Raw genomic sequence first — 13,249 nt, 5'->3', positions numbered from 1 at the left:
TCTCTCTCGCAAAAAGACAATATTAAATTTATATCTTGGAATGTCTTGCGTCTGGTCCCTGCCCCTGCCTGCTACTCCTATTGCTATACGCCGCCTCACACGTCACCTCCCCTTTCCAGCACCAGTAACGCACATCGCACCGAGCCAACGCACCGAGACAGAATTCACCTTGCTCCTTTCTCTTCTTTAATTAACCTTTCTTTAGTGGCTCTCTTCCTCGGGTGGATTTGCCTTTCACTCTTATTCTAAACTCCAAGGAACATCTGCATTCATGAGATTTCCGTCACTCTTCCTTGTGTTGAAGGCTGCGCGGCCGTGCTCCCTTTCTTTTTCTTTCCGTTTCTATCTGTATACCTGTCTGTCTTGATAGAGCCGCGTCCATTTGCCTGTCTGTCTGTCCATCTGTCTGTCAATGTGTGTGTGTGTGTGTGTGTGTGTGTGTGTGTGTGTGTGTGTGTGTGTGTGTGTGTGTGTTTCATTCACCGTGGTCTGATCATGTACCGGACTCGCTATCGCAAGTCACAATCCTCCACATTTTGAGCCTGGTCCTACGAGATACTTATTCAAGGATCTTTGGGTACGACGGCTTGGTCCTCACATCACACCCAAACACACCCGGGAGGCGGGACAAGCCCCGTCTACCATCCGGCACCCATTCAGAGCTGCCTTGACCGGGGTTGCGAATGAAAAGAGACTGTGCATTAGTCTTCACTTTCCCCGGGAATCGAATCCGGGACCTTGGGATTGTGAAGCGAGCGTGCTAACCACTGCACTCACAAAAAGGCGCGTACGGGCCCCGCACTCACCGCGCCATTGACGACGACGGTTCGAATCCGCCCGCTACCACCTGGGATTTTTCAGTCACCACCGTGTGGCCTAAGACTACCCACATGCTGTCCTGAAGACCACCCATCAACCCGGACTCTAGAAGAAACAGTCCAAGTGAATCAAGAATGAGTTCCGGGGGGCAGCATGAGCCAAGCATAAATGGCGCTACTATAAAAATTGCCTGAGCCATGACGGGCTTGGGCCGGCCACCAGGCCCCCGAAGAAAGCCTACCGGCGCTACAGGCGAAGACGTGAAAAAATAACATGCACATATACTCACATACAACATTTTTCTTCCTTCTTACCCTCTTTTCTTCGTTCCTTCCTTTACCATCTTCAGCCAATTCACAAGAAACAATCACTTAACCTACATTCCCATTCACTCCCCTCAAACAAGGCCACATCCTCCTCCCTCTACTCAGGGAGCCCACATAAACACATCTGAATCATGGCTTCGCATTTTCCAGGACGCAGGAGATGGATGGCTAATAGTGAGGCAAGACAGGTCCGGCGACTGACTGACTGACACACAGATTGGCTGGGTATTGCAAGGAACCGGACAATGCCTCGGCCATTCTTGAAATTACAGTGCAGAAGATCAGTCAAGACAACTGTACGTGAAGGAAAGTAAAATATGGATAAAATTAAAAGCAGAAAATTCATGGAAGAGAACACGACAGAGGAAGGAAACAGTATGCTCGTGAATAGGAATTGCATGGAAGAGGACAGCTCAGCGACTATTTCTGGATATAATATACAGAACACCACTCAGGCTGACGGAGGGTAAAGAGAGATAGTGAGATAGTATGATCATACTAGTAAGTGACTGGAAAGGAGCATGACAAAGGGACAGCGATAACTCATGTCTAGTGAAACCTCGATCAATGAGCTAATGGTGCGGTGGTTCCGTTCCGGCGTTCCGGCTGCATCAGGAATAAGTGAGAATAATGTGCAGCAAAGGTACAATAAATAAAAGGAGTCGACAAGCAGCAGCCGCCTCTGGCAGGATCAACACCGGCCGTCAGGTGTCTGGACAATAAGAGACGAGTAAATGATGCAAAGCCGACACGAAACGGGCTCTCGCCACCTGCTGTCATGACTTACAAATAACACACACACACACACACACACACACACACACACACGTACACGCACACGCACACAGACAGAAAAACGGATATTAAGTTTTCCCAGACGCAAGTGACTTCAGAAACAGACATCAAGGCCGAAGTCTGCCCGTCCAGGCCACCGAAGGGCCACAAAACTCCTCTTTCTTCGGACCGAGACACGACCGCCGCCAAACTAAAAGCGGAACAGGAAGTCAAAATAGTTTCTGCCGGTGGTGTAAGCGGGCTACAACGCGTCGAGAAGAAAGACCGCTCACGCTATACATCACGTAACAAGTAACGGGAAAGCGGAAGGGGGCGACGCCACAAGTTTCGCACCACCTGGTAGGGAGAGCGAGAAACGATAAAAAGGCGAATACGAAGAAAGAATAAGGAAAAAAGAACAGCACGGCGGAGAAAACGTGAATGAATATTTCAAAGACTAGACTCCTTCTACACAAGCCTAATCTCGTGAAGGGTGTGGGGTGGGGGGAGGAAGGGGGGTAGGGGGAGAGAGGAAGCACAAGACACGCACCACCGCCACGAACACGAGCCGCTCTCGCACTGGCGTCTCCCACTCCTCTCTGCCGCCCTACGTCCTCCCCGTCTGCGCCTGTCGTTCCAGCCATCCTTCCCTGCCCTCCTGGCTCCGGCACCCACACGGGCCGACGCCGGGTCCTCTTTCCCCAACACGGACACCCTTAACCATTCTTCACTGGCGATGGATGGCAGTACTCCATGACCCTGTGCAGGCCCTCAACTTTGCTTTGCGTGCAGTTTTCTCTTCACAGCCCCAGCGCAACACGAAGAATGCAAAAACCCTCAGAGGGAATGTGTCTTTATCTGGGTCTGTCCTTATCGCCCTCCACCAGACGCGTGTCAGTCGTTCATTCTCATTCGTTTCAACCATTCCCTTCCCTTCTCTCCTCTACTTCACGTGTGCTTTTCCTTCTATTCCCCCGCCTTTCAGCTCTTTCGCCCCGTCCTCACCTCCACTCCCACTCACAGTACTTAATGCCTCTGTCAACTAGCGCTGTCTTCCTAACCCTCTTTATGTGAGAGAGAGAGAGAGAGAGAGAGAGAGAGAGAGAGAGAGAGAGAGAGAGAGAGAGAGAGAGAGAGAGAGAGAGAGAGAGAGAGAGAGAGAGAGAGAGAGAGAGAGAGAGAGAGAGAGAGAGAGAGAGAGAGAGAGAGAGAGAGAGAGAGAGAGAGAGAGAGAGAATGTGTAACTTAGCGTCTAAAATATGACTTTCGCTGATTCTTGCTTGAAATATTTTATTTCACGATAATTCAACATTTCTTCAGCATTAAATGAATCATCTCTCTCTCTCTCTCTCTCTCTCTCTCTCTCTCTCTCTCTCGGACGTGTGCCTGGATACACTTTGAGCCAATATCGGTATTCCAGCAACAGACGGCGAGGCAGAGGCAGCTGCCTATTAGGAGGAGTGTTCTTCCGCCCCGTCCATTCATGTCACTGTGTAAGGGATGATCGAGGAGGCTTGACGTTCGGTATTCCTTTTTGTCTCTACTCCACGGATTGCATTCGCAGCTTTCGTACTTAATAAACTAGTGGGGCGAGACACATGGCCACGACGACTACTTCGGTCAGATAAATAAATGTTTAGCAAGAATGGCACTTCCGCTGTAAGTTTTTCTTTCGCTCCCCTTGTACCAGTCTAGCTGTCAGTGTGTATTTGAGTGTGTTCGTCTCTCTCTCTCTCTCTCTCTCTCTCTCTCTCTCTCCTCCACCAAATCAGCATCCTGAATTACATAACTGGCAAAATACCATCATAATGTTATCTGCCGCTCGGCTGGCAATAAATACATAGTGTAATTCCATTCTTCCATTTCATTTTATTTTTTCTCTCGTTCCCGTCAAATGAGTTTCCCCTCTGAAAATAAATTAATGAATGAGAAGAAACTTTTATCACACTCTCCCTTCGTATTTAATCTGAACAAATGACAACTTAAAAGCCATGAGTTTGCCCGTCGAGTTCTTGAAAAGATCTACACCTCGGCGCGGTGACAATGACTAGATTAGAAAAAAGATAAAGAATCATATCTACAAGGGGCCACAGCTGTCTGCGTAGTGTAATGTCCGTTAATGGCAGCAGGCTGGCTGTTCTGTAGGCATGTTAGCCGGACACGGACGTTCCTCTCTGAATTATGGGGCTTTTAGCGGTGCCACTCTCGGAAATAACGCATATGTAGACCACGAGACCACGGCTCGTAGAAGAGAAAGCGGCAGGTGTTCTGTGTCTCCTTACCAATAGGTTCGTGGAAGACAATCGTTCTACTAAGGAGGCAAGAAGGCTTTTAATTTAAAAAGAAATGGAATTGAACTGTATTGTCGGGGCGGGTGGTCTTGTTTGCTGATACCCGAAACGTCTTTTCTTGCTAGTAATATATTCTTAGAAACTCGTTAACCCAGTCCCTCACTTCCCTTTTTTAGAATATGAAAAATTTATTTGATGAAAGTAATAAAGATGGTGGTAAAGGTCATGGTGGCGCTAGAGTTGACAATAACAGCGTCAACGACAACGAAGGCAATGAAAAGATTTAGCGAAGAGGAAATTTAATGGTCACTCCTAAAAAAATATCAACACTTTTTTTTTTTGCAGTAAAGGTCGCAACTCAAGGGCAAGATATTAAGAAGCTAGCGCAATTAACCCGGTAGCAGCGACGGGCCAAATTTGTGGCTTTACCGTGTAGCAGCGACGGGCCAAATTTGTGCCATGATATAAACCCCCCAAAAAGTGATACATAATCTGATCACAGATGCTTTGATATATATTATGAAATGGTTTGTGTGAGGTGTGATTTTTTTTTCCTTTTTCTCGCTTGGAGGGATCATTAAGAAACATGATCCCTGCTGCTGCCGGGTTGATATAAAACTTAACATTACTATGAAATTGAACAAAATATATCAGTAAACATTAATAAGGCAGTGGACTGATAAAGCAAAATGTAAACACCAATAAAACAACGAGCAGCGAAAAATTGGAGCCATGAGTGTGCCCAGGTAAACAATTCAATTACGCTCTTTCTCGGCGAGGTAAAACCAGCACTTCGCCCTCCTGATCACACACTGCACCCTGATTTACTTCCGCTACAGATATTCTTCTTCGGATGGAGCCCCCCCCCATAAAAAGGAGCTGGAAAAAAAAAGGCGGGAAGATGAAAGATGGGTGGAAATGACAGGGCAGGTAAAATATGGTGTGGCGGGGAAAGGAAAGAGCAGCGGAGAAAATAGTTACACCAGGGAAAGGAACACGAGGCGAGAGAAAAAGATGAAATAGTAAAAGAAAACATTACAGCGACAACAAGAGAAAAAAAAAATTGGCACGGTAAATTCGATTTCACAAGAAGAAAATAACGTTGGAAAAATATTAGGAAAAGAAAACAGAATATGAGAGAGAGAGAGAGAGAGAGAGAGAGAGAGAGAGAGAGAGAGAGAGAGAGAGAGAGAGAGAGAGAGAGAGAGAGAGAGATAGAGAGATAGAGAGAGAGAGAGAGAGAGAGAGAGAGAGAGAGAGAGAGAGAGAGAGAGAGAGAGAGAGAGAGAGAGAGAGAGAGAGAGAGAGAGAGAGAGAGAGAGAGAGAGAGAGAGATTTACATAGATTTACATAGAAAATCAGACCACACAGACCCCATGGTCCAGACTTAGTGGCCTGTCCTTTAACCTAAGTGATTTTACATTAATCAGAAGACTCCAAAACGTTGCATTTCTACTCTAGTTGATATTAAGTTGAAGGAAGTGACGGTCGAGCTTATTTTTGAAGGAGTCAATCGTGTTACACTGGACCACTGATGATGGGAGCTTATTCCATTCTCGCACTACAACGTTGGTGAAGAAAAATTTGGTGCAGTCTGAATTTACTTGTCTACATCTGAGTTTTACGAGAGAGAGAGAGAGAGAGAGAGAGAGAGAGAGAGAGAGAGAGAGAGAGAGAGAGAGAGAGAGAGAGAGAGAGAGAGAGAGAGAGAGAGAGAGAGAGAGAGAGAGAGAGAGAGAGAGAGAGAGAGAGAGAGAGAGAGAGAGAGAGACAGAGAGGAGAGAGAGAGAGAGAGAGAGAGAGAGAGAGAGAGAGAGAGAGAGAGAGAGAGAGAGAGAGAGAGAGAGAGAGAGAGAGAGAGAGAGAGAGAGAGAGAGAGAGAGAGAGAGAGAGAGAGAGAGAGAGAGAAGAGAGAGAGAGAGAGAGAGAGAGAGAAAAAGAGAGAGATGAAGAGAGAGAGCGTAACATGGACACGAAAACAACAGCAGTTAACGAAAAAAGAAAAAAAGACGAGACAAAAGAAGTGGAAAAACAAGATGATGAAACTAACTAAAGGGAAGCAAAAAAAAGCATATGTAAAGAAAGATAGATGAAAGTCGGTGGAGGACGACAACAGTGTAAAACGATAGGATGACGATAAAGAAAAAGAGCTAAAAAGACACCTGAAAATAGCTTATGATTTACTGTAACCATTTAACCCCTGGATATGCTCGTCTAATCACATCCTGGACTCGAAAACTGACTGACCCGGCTGGATAAAGAGAGGGAAGCAACATAGTCCGATAGCGGAGTGTTGGGGAAGGGTAGAGAAGCTGTAGTGATATAGGTTAGAGGGCAGGCGAGGAACTAGGCAAGGAGATGGAAAGGGAAAATATAAGGGAGAGGGATGGCAAAAGGCGAGACAGGGAGGTAGAAAGAGGAAGGACAGAGAAGCTAGGTGATAAAGAGGAGAGAGATGACAAGGAGCGAGGCGAGGCAGGGAGGTAGAAAGAGGAAGAAAAGAGAAGCTAGGTGATAAAGAGGAGAGAGATGACAAGGAGCGAGGCAGGGAGGTGAATAGAGGAAGGAGAAAGGACAGTAGGCGAGGAACTAGACAGGGAGGCGGCAAGGGGAAGTGAAAGGAGGAGAGACACTACACACACAAACGATGCAGTCCAAGCTGGGGGGAGGAAGCATAATGAACAGCTACGGCGCCATTAGTCACATCCACTGGTGCTGGGTGACGGGGGAAAGGACAGATGGAGGAGGAGGAGTGGTGGTGGTGGTGGTGGGGGAGAGAGAGAGAGAGAGAGAGAGAGAGAGAGAGAGAGAGAATATCCTTCCTCATCACAGTTAGTGGTCGCCTTGTGTCGGTCTGTTTCATCAGCAGACCGCACATCACCAGCTAACAACGCCTGCCAGAGCTTCGCCTCGTAGCATACCCAACACCAAGCTAAACCGTAATCTTTACTAGCTTCCCTTAGTTCCAGCGTTCATGGAATCTCTGAAGACTCTTGAGGCTCTATTTTTAGCGTACTTAGAAGCGTATCTTTGGAGAGGAAGAGAAAAATCACGCACTTTTCTCCCCCGCACGCCAGCAATGTTTAGCAGGAACATGATTATCGTGGCCGGCGGCGTGGCCCTGCCTGCGCGTGGCCGTGCGGTGGCCGGGGAGCAGCGGCCGTTGCGTGCCCTTAATTTCTGATGGAAGTTACGGTTAATGAGGCCTGGCACGTTTTTCCTCCTGCTTCACTGCATTATCCTGAAGGAGGGAGAAGACGCGGGAGGAAAATAAGGAAAAATAGATGAGTGAAACGAGGGGGAGAGAGAACGAGGGAGTCAGTGGGGTATGTTGAACGAGACCTGACGGTGTTGCAATAAATATTTAACGATATTTTTATCATTTTCATTTATTGAAAACATGTCTTCGCAATCTTCCCTCGTTAATTAAGATTGAACCATTTCCTTCGAAACTCCAGAAATGTTGTTAGTGTTAAAAACTTTACAGTGAGTCAACATAATTTGCTAGACGCAAGCACACACTTTTATTTAGAAAAAAATATTGAGCTCTAACGAGATAAGAAACGTTCACCTTGATGAGCGCGTGCGACACACACACACACACACACACACACACACACACACACACACACACACACACACACAACCCCCCCTTCCCCACACACCTTTCCGGACCTTCCTGTCACCCTTCACCGGCGCGTCTCGGATCAGAGATTACTTTTCGTGGAGGAAAAGAGCAGCGCTACATTATTCTACATCAACCCGCGAGAGTTTTCTTCCGCGCCTTCGAGATATAAACCATTTTCTGCGTCTCTCAAGCACGCACGCGCCATCACATCGCCGCCCAGGAGAGGACCCAAGACTCCCCCTTCACCCTACCTCTCCTCTCCTCCCACCACGTAGAACTCCAGGACGCGGCCTCTCATTCCTCGACATCTTTAACTTCTTAGAAATTCGTTGAGACTTTTTTTGCGCAATTTTCTGGGAGTCGGGAAGTCTACAATACAATTTTACACTCGACTCTCAAATCCCCGGCACACGAGGAACACCCACAAGAAAAATGGTTTAAAAAAATATGGAATAGTGCTCGGCGAAAGATTAGAAAACTTGCTACGCCATGAAGTAGGCCCGTCGGCAGCGCTGTGGCGGGTAGTGTTAAGGGATAGTAAGAGTTGTGGTGGTGATAGGGGTTGTGGTGATGGTGATTTGAGTAATGGTGGATGGGGTAGGGGTTGTAATGGTGGTGGTTGGGGTAGTGGAGGGTAGGAAGGAGGTGTGGTGGAGGTGGTTGGGGTTGTGATGGTGGGGCAGGGGTTGTGATGGGGGTGATTGTCATTGTGGTTGGGGGGTAGGGGTTGTGGTGGTAGTGGTTGGGGTAGTGGTGGTGAGGGTGGAGGTAGTGGTGGTGAAAGTGAGAGTTGCGTAGGACAGTAACATAACAAAGAGCCAAGTGTGATGCAATTGGTGGTTGGGCGTTACTAATAAACCATTTTGAAGTGTTTTCGTGGGGTGGAAACTAATTAATGCTTCACGTGATCACAATTATCCTGAAAGATAGGCCACCTGCACACAACGGCCGCAGTTACAGCAAATTAGATGCGCAGTGTGAGCTTGCCGGCAGAGAAGGTCGGAAGGTCGGACATAAAACGAATTATTTTTATTCATTCAGTCTCTCGCTCTCTTTCTTCCTCCACCTCTCTCACTCTCTTATTATTCTCTCTCTCAAATTTAGATGACTAAAATAGACGAACACAGACAAGGAGAGAAATGCATATAGAGACAGACACATAAAACACAGGCATAGAAGGGATAATAATTCGTGTAAATCTGCTAACAAATCACTCATACCTAGGGAAAAACAAAAAACAGCGGTTGGCATGGATACTGAAAAGAGCGTAGGGACGAAAAATGTATCTCGTGGGGAAAAATAAAATAAAAAATTCTTCCAGGTCAGATTCTCGATTCTTGGAGGTGGTGAAAAATACAAGATTAATGAAGTAAAGAAGACAAGAAAGAAAGCGAAAAAAAAAGGGAGGAGGCGGCGGCTGGAGAAGGTCATGGGGGATCGAAACTCTAAGGAAAGAGAAGACAGGGAATAAAAATCCGTATTAGAAAAGTGTACTAGTGTTTTGAGGACTGTGATATTCTAGAGGCATGTAGAAGATTATTGGGGTAACTCAAAAAGTATATATTGGAATTTTCTAACCTTTGCAGGAGTAAATAACCTCGTAACTATTGGCTTCTGAGAGAGGTAATATATTTGATGTAAAGAGTTGCTACACACACACACACACACACACACACACACACACACACACACACACACAGGACAACTTCATGTGATGGGATGCCGACACAAAACTTATAAATTTGGGACCGATGAAATATTAGAGCGTTAGCAACTTCAAGGAACATAATGACTCTTGATTTCCAACAACTAAGCTCCTGTCCAATATAAGACGCAACTCAGGCAATAAATAACTTGGCAAAGCAGCAACCCAGTCCAACCCCACCCAGCCTCCCCACCACCGCTCGGGCACTGGCCGCGAGCTCCGTGCTGGCTGGGACCGTCACGCTAATTCACAGGTGGAAAACAAAACAGACTGAAATAGCTGGGTGTGTGTTGGCGGGTCACACATTTATAGACAAACAGGAACGCACGCGCACACACACACACACACACACACACACACACACACATGATGGAATAAATAAACAAAATTTTTCAGTGAGTTCAGAATCAACTCCGCGGGCCTTAACCAAACCCCGCGTCGTTGTGGCTTGCCACACCTTAACTTTTCTTTTCCTGTGCAACTGTGCTAACTTCGGAGCGAATATAAATAAGCAAATAAACCTGCAAGGCCAAGGGATAAGAGATGAAAGCAAGGGAACGGAGATTTAATTGAGAACACCTGGCTGCCTCCCTGTATCTATCGAGGGGCGAGGGAGGCTGCACAGCGAACGGGAAAAGGAGGGAGAAAGGGGAAGGGCATGACCAAGCGACGAATGAATGCCTGCCTTCGAGAATATTATCATCGTTGGGAGTGAGAAATCTGTACGCGTCTTGGCGCGGCACTGTGAGATATATTCCGCAAAGTTAAGCGTCTGGTCTGCCAACGTTTCTCTCTCCTCTGATCTACGATGGCTGTTGTTTTAGAGGTGCCAACCGTTCTAACCCGTCGTATGTTGTGCACGTTACGGCCCCACTGAATTCGCTTTGCTTATATCAGTTGTTCTACAAAGTGAAGAACACGTGCATAGGACAAAGTTAAAACAATGATTATGGGAGTACACATCAAATACACAAGGGCTCTTCTGACACTCATGTCACCCTCGACATTCAACACACCCACCGCGGAATTTCATTACTGCCTCCCCATTTAGACCTCCCTGATCCCCCATTTTTTTTCTCAGGCTTTGTCAGTTAAAAAGAATAAAAGTCTGCAGATATTGCGCCGCCGACACGCTCCTCAGCTCCCACTCTCTCATTCTCCAGTGAAAACACACGGCAAAGTGCTGCGCAAACGCAGTGTTTTCACTTTTATCACAGTATTTATTACATTGCAGGCTATTCAAATGTGTGTGTGTGTGTGTGTGTGTGTAATTCACCTCACCTCTTGGTCTGCTACGGGTCTCTCTCGAGACAGCCAGCCGTTCCCCTACGGAAGAGCACAGAGCTTATAGTACCGATCTTTGGGTAGGACTGAGACCACTCACACACAACACACCGCGACAACGAGGTCACAACTCCTTGCCTGACGTCGCGTGCCTACTCACTGCTAGGTGAACAGGGGCTACACGTGAAAGAAGATAAACCCAACTTATCTTCACCCGGCCGGGGAATCGAATTCCGATCCTTCTGGTTGTGAGGCAGACGCTCTATCCACTGAGCTCTCGGACCGTGTGTGTGTGTGTGTGTGTGTGTGTGTGTGTGTGTGTGTAATTTCACCACGGCCTGATAACGAGTTGGACTCGCTTTCGCCAGCAGGTACCCTCACGAAGTGGGCAAGTGCTCATTATTGTCGATATCTGGGTACTGCCAGGACCTCACACACCACACCGCATCCCCCTTGCTCAAGGGGGGGCTGTAACAACTCCTAATCAACGGAAAGAATTCGGCTTGAGCGGGGCTCGAACCGCCGCCTGTTTGGTCGCGAAGCCTTGCAGCGCGGCGCTCTATCCGATTGAGCTACCGGACCGAGAGAGAGAGAGAGAGAGAGAGAGAGAGAGAGAGAGAGAGAGAGAGTGTGTGTGTGTGTGTGTGTGTGTGTGTGTGTGTGTGTGTGTGTGTGTGTGTGTGTGTGTGTGTGTGTGTGTTCTCAAGTCTACGCTCAAACATTTTCAGGTTTCACTATGTGTGTGTGTGTGTAAACATCTCACTGGCTGTGTCGATTTTTTTCTTTAGCCGCCTCCTGAAGAGAAAGGTGTTCAAGCAATTTTTTCTTCCTCTCCTAACACGGTTCTGGAGCTTGGCATCTCAGAAAAGATTTTGAGAAAAATCCAAAAATCGCGCAGCGGAAGGAAAAGAAAAATGCTGTGTATAACAGGAAGAGGCAGGAAGCGAGCATCATGAAATAGAGGACTGACAAAGGTTAAAAATACTTTAAGGACTTTTCAGAATAAGAAATGGGCTTGGGTTAGTCGTATTATGCATAAGGGACAACCAAACTAGCCAAGTGGTAACCCCAAATTAGAGTAGACGGACGACCAGGTGGATAGTTGAGATTTAGAGCATTTGCCGGAGTGGGATGGAGCACAGTAATATCAGACACATAGAAATGGTGGAGAATATTGGGGAAGACCTTTGTTCAACAGGGAATTAGTAATAGCTAATAAATGAGGATGGTGATAATATTGATGAAGACGTCTCATCCTTCCCTGAAAATAGAGAAAGGTCTATGCTGAGCAGCACATGCAAGGCTGCAGGGTGATCTAGCCAGTCAGACAACACCGTAGAGGAAGGGTCTTATAGACCAACAGAAGAATATCTATCAAGGCCTCAACACATATGAAGATAATAAAAAGAAATAAGATCATCAGCTGGAATAGTTTTGATAGTGAACGTAATTACGAGCATTCTGAGCGTAGGAAAAATGCTAAAGCCATCCAGCGAAGGAGATTAAATTAGATTTTGGACAAAGAATTCAGCTTCAAACATGGAAGAATGTAGCTCTGCCATCAGAAAAAGTGAAAATCAAAGATAAATATGAATGAATATTAATGAATATCACGCTAGATGCCAGACATTACGATCAAAAGAAAATTTGCGTAATTTTTACATGGTGTTAAGGAGGAGGGTGGACATATTTATATGATTCTAAGTGTATGTTATGCAAATTTATAACTGACTACTGAAAACCAACACATTTAATCACATCCTCCTCCTCAACTTCCTCCAAATCTCCTCCACTTTTCTTCCTTCTCCTCTTCTATTACTATATACAACAGCAACAGCAAGAACTAAAACAACAGCAACAACAACAGCCACAATGATTAGTATTGATGTTGCCATATCACCATCACCACCACCACAACTACTACATCTATTACTACTACTTCTTAATCTTCTTCTTCTTCTTCTTCTACTACTACTACTACTACAATTAGGACAACTACTACTACTACTACTACCACTACTACTACTACTACTACTACTACTTCTCTACTACTACTACTACTACTACTACTACAACTAATATTGGTACTACCCCAACTGCTAAGGATGTTTCTAAATTTCCTATTGTCAAACTAGTATACAATTTGCATTGAGAGCTTCTCCGGTGAACGAGCAGGTCAGGGAAGTAAGAAAAACGTTATTTAGTGAGGAAAAACCTGCAGTGAAGAGGTAGGAAGACACTGATCGATGAATAACTTCCCTAATAAATGTAGTGAAATGTATTGAAGTCATGTAAGAATTAATATCAGCGTCCTACAGACAGCACAAAACGTCATGCTGCAAGAAATGTTAAAAGAAGCACGAAGAAAATATACGCCTTAGAGCCTTTGAAGTGACCGAAATTAAGCATCTAAAGGATAGAG

At 46.0% G+C, this 13,249-nt stretch overlaps 1 protein-coding gene across 8 annotated transcripts in view; it reads right to left on the bottom strand.

Annotated features, from left to right (window-relative positions):
* Positions 1–13,249, bottom strand: part of LOC127009631 (FMRFamide receptor-like) — a 188,684-nt gene that overhangs the window by 112,618 nt on the left and 62,817 nt on the right. The window contains exon 1 of one of the 8 annotated variants that reach the window (XM_050882872.1): positions 2,470–2,863. The exons of the other annotated variants lie outside the window; for them this stretch is intronic. The gene's annotated coding sequence lies outside the window, so the exon portion shown is untranslated. Of the gene's footprint in view, positions 1–2,469; positions 2,864–13,249 lie in introns of those variants that run through there. 8 annotated transcript variants of the gene reach the window in all.

This window comes from Eriocheir sinensis, chromosome 41, assembly GCF_024679095.1.
Source record: "Eriocheir sinensis breed Jianghai 21 chromosome 41, ASM2467909v1, whole genome shotgun sequence".
Lineage (NCBI taxonomy): Eukaryota > Metazoa > Arthropoda > Malacostraca > Decapoda > Varunidae > Eriocheir > Eriocheir sinensis.
The sequence above is the reverse complement of the archived record's forward strand: the minus strand, read 5'-3'. Positions and strand labels throughout refer to the sequence as shown.